The sequence below is a fragment of the Nicotiana tomentosiformis genome, chromosome 8, assembly GCF_000390325.3.
Source record: "Nicotiana tomentosiformis chromosome 8, ASM39032v3, whole genome shotgun sequence".
In the NCBI taxonomy this organism is placed as follows: Eukaryota; Viridiplantae; Streptophyta; class Magnoliopsida; order Solanales; family Solanaceae; genus Nicotiana; species Nicotiana tomentosiformis.
In genome coordinates, this window is record NC_090819.1 from 101,348,530 (window position 1) to 101,356,054 (window position 7,525).

A 7,525-nucleotide genomic window follows, 5' to 3' on the forward strand; every position below is an offset into this window, starting at 1 on the left:
TGAAGATTTGGCGGAACTATTTGTATGGTGTCCCTTGTGAGGTCTATGCCGACCATCGAAGTCTACAGCATCTATTCAAACAGAAGGATCTTGACTTGCGGCAGTGGAGGTGGTTAGAGTTGCTTAAGGACTATGATATCACCATTCTATATTATCCCGGGAAGGTCAATGTGGTGGCCGATACTTTGAGTCTCAAGGCGGAGAGCTTGGATAGTTTAGCATATTTACCGGCAGCGCAGAGGCCATTAGCATTAGATGTTCAGGCCTTGGCCAACCATTTTGTTAGATTAGATGTTTCGGAGCCGAGTCGAGTTTTGGCTTGTGTGGTTTCTCGATCTTTTTTTTTATGATCGTATCAGAGAGCGTCAGTATGACGACCCCCATCTACATGTCCTCAAGGACACAGTTCAACATGGCGATGTCACGAAGGTCACTATTAGGGATGACGGTGTTTTGCGGATGCAAGGCAGGCTATGCGTGCCCAATGTAGATGGTTTGTGTGAGCTGATTCTTTAGGAGGCCCATAGTTCGCGGTACTTCATTCATCCGAGTGCCGCCAAGATGTATCAGGACTTGAGGCATCACTTTTAGTAGAGGAGAATAAAGAAGGACATAGTGGAGGTTGTGGCTCGGTCCCTAAATTGCCAGGAGGTGAAGTATGAGCATCAGCGGCCAGACAGATTGCTTCAGAGGCAAGAGATTCCAGAGTGGAAATGGGAGCGGGTTACTATGGATTTTGTTGTTGGGCTCCCACAGACTCAGAGGAAGTTCGATGCAGTATGGATAATTATGGATATATTGACCAAGTCAACTCATTTCATTCAAGTGGTGACTACTTATTCTTCAGAGTAGCTGGCTTAGGTCTATATTCGCGAGATTGTCACGCTTCATGGCATGCCGGTATCTGTCATCTCTGACCGGGGTATGTAGTTTACATCGTAGTTCTGGAGGGCCGTATAACATGAGTTAGGCACGCGGGTGGAGTTAAGTACAATATTTCACCCTCAGACTGACGAACAGTCCGAGCGCATTATTCAGATATTGGAGGATATGTTTCGTGTGTGTGTGATGGAGTTTGGGAGTTCTTGGGATCAGTTCTTGCCGATTGTGGAGTTTGCCTACAAGAACAGTTACAAGTCGAGCATTTAGATGGCTCCGTATGAGGCTTTGGATGGGAGACGATGTCAGTCCTCGGTGGGTTGGTTTGAGCCGGGTGAGGCAAGCTATTGGGTACAAACTTGGTTCAGGATGCTTTGGAAAAGGTTAAATTGATTCAAGATCGACTTCGTACAACCCAATCTAGACATAAGAGTTATGCAGATCGAAAGGTTCGCGACGTTGCATTCATGGTTGGGGAGCGGGTCTTGCTCCGGGTTTTGCCCATGAAGGGCGTTATGAGGTTTGAGAAGAAGGGCAAGTTGAGCCCAAGGTATATCGGGCCGTTTGAGATTCTTAAGAGGACTGGAGAAGTAGCCTACAAGCTTGCACTACCACCTAGTCTAGCTACAGTTCATCCAGTGTTCCATGTTTCTATGCTCTAGAAGTATCACGGCCATCCATCTCACGTGTTGGATTTCAGCTCAGTCTAGTTGGACAAAAAATTATCTTATGTTAAGGAGCCGATGGCCATTTTGGACAGGCAGGTTCGAAAGTTGAGGTCGAAGAACATTGTTTCAGTGAAGGTTCAGTGGAGGGGTCAGCTAGTCGAGGAGGCGACTTGGGAGACCGAGCATGATATGCCTAGCCGTTATCCTCATTGTTTCGCCACTTCAGGTATGTCTCTATACTCGTTCAAGGACGAACGTTTGTTTTAAGAGGGGGAGGATGTAACGACCCGGCTGGTCGTTTTGAATGTTTTTAGCCTTGGTCCCTTATTTATTGCCTCCTCTATGCTATATTGTGGTTATGTAACTTGTCGGGGTGTTTGGTTTTGGTTTCGGGTGAGTTTCAGAGTGAAATGAGACACATAGTCCCTAAGTTGGAGGTTTAAGTTGTAAAAGTTGACCCTAGTTTGACTTGTGAAAAGACAAGTCCGGAATAGAGTTTTGACAGTTTCAATAGCTCTTATGAGCATGTCCAGATGTTGATTTGGAGGTCCGTAGGTCATTTCGTCATGAATTGGCGAAAGTTGGAAAATGGATGATTTTGGAAAAGTTTGCCCGGGAGTTGACTTTATTGATATTAGGGTCAGATCCTGATTCCGAAAGTTGGATTATGTCTGTAATATTATTTATGACTTGTGTGCAAGATTTGAGGTCAATCGGAGTTGTTTTGGTATGAATCGGCGTTGGTTTCGGAATTCGGAAGTTCATAGTTCATATGCTTGAATTTGGATTGTGATTCATTGAATCGATGTTGTTTAATGTGATTATTGGCCTCGAGTAGGTCCTTTATATGTTTTGGAACTTGTTGGTATATTTGGACGGGGTCCCCGGGGCCCCGGTGTGGAACAGATTGAATCCGGATAAAAAATTGGACTTGTGAAATTTCTGAAGTTCCAGCCTTCTGGTGTCATCGCACCTGCGGAGGGATTGGCCGTAGGTGTGGACTCGCAAAAGTGAGCAATATGTTGCAGGAGTGAAGCTGGCTTTGGCCCAGCTAGGATAGTAGGTGCAAGGTGATAACCGCATCTGCGCGTTCGCAGATACGGAGGTGTGATTGCAGATACGGACGAGGCTGGCCTAGGCTATGGTCGCAGAAGTGGAAGGTTCTCCACAGAAGCGGGCCCGCAGGCGTGAGCCATGGTCTGCAGAAGCAGAAATTCTGGACTTCAGTGGAATTCACACCTGCGATGGTTTTTCCGCAGGTGCAGCGTCGCAGAAACGACAAAAAAGCCGCAGAAGCGGATTCGCTGGGCAGAAAAGGGGAATTTTTGAGGATTTGATTCATAATCCATTTTTGGACTTAGAGAGCTCGGTGGGAGGAGATATTTTGAGGGTTTTTCAGAAAGATCATTAGGATTCGAGCCGTTCAGAGTTGGATAATCAAGGGAAAGGCTTACTAGTGAATTGATCTATCGTGATTTGAGGTAAGTGACTTGCCTAACCTTGTGTGGGGAAATTTTCCCTTAAGATTAGTGTTGTTTGTGATAATCGTGATGTGTGGAACCTGTGTACGCAAGGTGACGAGTGTGTACACGGGCTAAATGTGGAAATTATCGATTTTAGCTACGTATATTACTTTCTTGCTTTAATTGAGTTATCTTAACATGTTATCCTCATTATCATTAGTATAATTTCACATGCTCTATTTGTCTTATCTCTTACCTGCTATTTGCTCTACATGTTTACTTGAAGCTCTTATTTCCTTATTCCGTATTCATTATTTAATTGTTGAACTCTTTACTTGAAGTTGTCATTCTTGAAAATATCTGGTAGTTGAAATTGGTATTGAGTTACAAAGGTCGTAATTCCTATTGAAGCAAAGTGTTAAGTTCTGAAATATCATTCTATTGAGCTATTTACTTCCGGTTGTTATTGTTGAGACTTTGTGTATATTGTGGTTGAGATGTGGGCTCCTTATTGTGAAATTCTATTATTGTTTGGCTTCTCTGGCAAGTTGTGATATTGGACACTTGAGGTGCGATTCGTGATACGTTGTGATATTGATACACATGCGGTGGTATAAGGTTTTGGGGTTGAAATAAATGCGGTGAGATAAGGTGGGCTTGATACGCATGGCTAGTAGGGGAACTACTAGAAGTAATGCGGTGTAATAAGGTGGGCTAAAATGCGAGATGCTATTTCGGAAAATAATTTTCAAAACTAAATGTAAAGGCTCCCGCGGTGATATAAGGAAAGATTGTGAGTTGTTCTTATATTTTGGGACTACGAGTCGGTACCTCGGTAGTGACACTTGTTAATAATTGATATGTTCTTGTACTTATCTTTGGTTGTTTGTTTCCTTAACATGTAAACCCTTGTTTTCTAACGTGATGTATTATTTGTCTTTATTCTGTATAGTTACATTTTGGCATACTCCTTATTTGTTTCATTTCCATTGTCATTATTATTATATTGTTAAATATTTCGTCCTGTTTCTTATTATTTTCAGTAGGGCCTTGACCTAACCTATTCACTACTCTATCGAGGTTAGGCTTGGCACTTACTGGGTACCGTTGTGGTGTACTCATATTATGCTTCCGCACATCTTTTTGTATAGATCCAGATACTTCATACTAGTCCGGGCGTCAGTGAGTAGAGTTCGTACGTGGAGACTTCAAGGTACACCTGCCAGCATCTGTAGGCCTCGGATCCCCCCTCCACCTGGATTATTTTACTTCCTTATCCTTATTTAGACATTATTGTATAGAGTTATTTAGTATTACTTCATCGAACTTGTGGCTTATATTTCGATGGATTTTGGGAATTGTGCATTGTTAAGTGGCAGACTTTATTTTATATAATTGTTGAAGTTTTGAGACTTTTAATTATTATTTCAGTCATTTCGCATGTTTGTTTGGCTTACCTAGTTTTAGAGACTAGGTGTCGTCACGACATCCTACGGAGAAAAATTAGAGTCGTGACAATCATTCCCCTATATATTTTCTGATCAACAGATGAACAAGATTCATCCAAATCCAATTTTGTGGATGTTGTTATAGGAATCTCAATTTCTTTGGAATCTTCCATCTTAAACCTTTTGAGCAACTCTTTCACATACTTTTACTGATGGATCATAGTTCTATTTGAATTTTATTTAATTTGTAAGCCTAAAAAGAAATTAAGTTCACCCATCATGCTCATTTCAAATTCACTCCCCATTAGCTTAGCAAACTCTTTACTTAACCTATTAGTTGTTGCTCCAAAGATTATATCATCAACATATATCTGAATAACCAAGAGATATTTACCTTTTTCTTTCATGAATAAAATATTATCAATTTTACCTCTCTTGTATCCATGCTCAAGCAGTAATTTGGACAATCTTCATACTATACTTTTGGATCCTGCTTGAGCCCGTAAAGTGCCTTGTCAGGCTTGTACACATGCTCAGGAAATTCCTTTCTTTCAAAGCCAAGAGGTCGCTTGACAAATACTTCTTTTTTTAGATAGCCATTGAGGAAGGAACTCTTGACATCCATCTGATGGAGAGTGAATTCCATGTAAGCAGCAATGGTTATAAGGAGTCTAATTGCTTCTAATCTTGCAACTGGAGTAAAAGTCTCATAATAGCCCATGCCCTCCTCTTGACTATATCCTTGAACCACCAATCTTACCTTGTTCCTTGTAACTGTTCCTTCTTCGTCAAGTTTGTTTCTGAAGACCCATTTAGTACCAATCACTATCCTGTCTTTGGGTCTTGGTACCAGATGCCAAACTTAACTTCTTTCAAATTGGTTGAATTCATCTTGCATTGCATTCACCCAATCTGCATCCTGTAAAGCCTTCAATAAGAGACAAGAAAGTATCAAAAGCACAGAGATTCTTTAAAGAAGATATGATTTTGATTCCAGAGGTTGGATGAGTGATTATGTTCCCAATGGGATGAGAACTTTGATACTTTTAAGGCTTCATAACCAATTGGTTTTCTCTAAATGTTCCCTCATTGTTTTGTTGCTGAGGAACAGGTTTATGGACTGGTTCCCTTGAGGTTTGAGAATCAGTTCCTCTCTGGTCAGTTCCCCCTGTCAGGTTGCCTTGGGTGGAAGGACGATGTTCCTTCTTGTGAAGCAACTTCAGGCTGAACTGTTGTTTCAACATTTGAATTTCTTATCAGTCTAATCTCTTCATCATCTTGTTCCTGCCTCTCAAAAAGAATATTAGTTTCATCAAAGACAACATGTACACTTTCTTCTACACACATAGTTCTTTTGTTGTATATCTTATATGCTTTACTATGTGGAGAATATTCCAAGAATACTCCCTTATCACTTCTGGGATCAAACTTTCCTACAGAGTCTTTTTCATTATTGTGCACAAAGTACGTGCATCTAAATGCCCTAAGATGAGATATATTTGGCTTTCTCCCTTTAAGTAACTCATAGGGAGTTTTCTCTACAAGAGGTCTACTCATGCACCTATTTATGATGTAACATACAGTGTTCACAGCTTCTTTCTCGAAACTATGAGGCAACTTACTAGCAAGTAACATGGTCCTAGCCATTTTCTCCAAAGTCCTTTTGTTTCTTTCACTATTCCATTTTGAAGTTCTAGGAGCAAAACAATTATAATTTATACCACGCTCATCACAAAATACTCCTAGCTAAGATCAAGCAACTACTACTTTTTATTATAACTTTGGGTTTTTGGGGAATAAATAACAAATTTTAAAGAAAAATGACTAAAAAACAATGTTTGCACAAAAGAGAGAAGAAAAAAGAGCTAGCGTTGAGCCGTTAACAATAATCTTCTTATATTATTTGAGCATTAAGATAGTACTCTATAAAATAATATTTCTTGACTTCTTATAATAAAAAAATCTAATACATTTTCTTATTCTATTATTTTTCCTTTTTCTTGCCAATAGTAATGTACTCCTGCTATATTTGGCTTTTTTAATTAAACTTTGACCAATAATTAAAAAGAAAAAAGAAATTATTAATGATATATTAAGATCAAAAACTTTCGATCCTTGGTCTAGAATAAAAAAAAAAAATAATCCTGTGATGGAATATGTAATTGTATTTATTCTATTATTGACAATGAGTATTAGAAAATAAGATAGCTAATCCTAGTGGCAGATCCACCCTTTAGGGTGGGGTGGAATGACACCCACTAGGTTGGTAAAATTCTCATATATTTATATATAAAAAAAAATTAACTAGGTTAAATATTTGATCTTGCCACCCCCAGTGACAAACTAGACAAAGGTGCCATGGCTGATACACTTTTTTGAAAGTTTTTCTCGTGTGTAAAATTCAAGCTCGAATTTATTTAGAACATTGTCTAACTTTCTCTTTTCGTTGTGCCTTTTATTTTCTTTATCCCGATCATTTTCATTTTTGGCTACCTCCCAATTTTCTATTTGTCGTTTATAATTTTTATATTTTTTTCCTTTATTCTATTAATTTTATTTGTGATCTTTAGCAAGAACACTCAAAAAATAGACCCCAAAATTTAAAAAATTCTTAAAATAAGGATTTTTCCTTAATCTCAAATCTTTTAGTTTTTCTCTTTCAAAATAAAAAAACTTGGGTCTTGATCAGAATTTTGAATTGAGATCAAATTTAATTTTTATAATTTCTTTTTTTATTATAACATAAAAATTATGCTATTCTGTGATTCTTAAATACAATTTAAATCTCTTTGATGAAATTTTCGCAAGCATTGCCTAGAAAAATATGAGATTTATGATTTTAATTTTTGGGATCTTGTAGTTTATCTAATTCTGCATTTACTTGTGGGGTATAATTTATTTATTGAAATATTTTTTTTATTTTTCTTATTCTGATCGAATTCCCTTATGAAGATGTTATTTTACTTATTTATTTTTAGCATACAGAAAAAGGTGTAGTTCTCTGGTAAAAATATTGACTTTACTTGTATTGTTAATAATAAATGTGTGATTCCTTCTTTAAATGCTA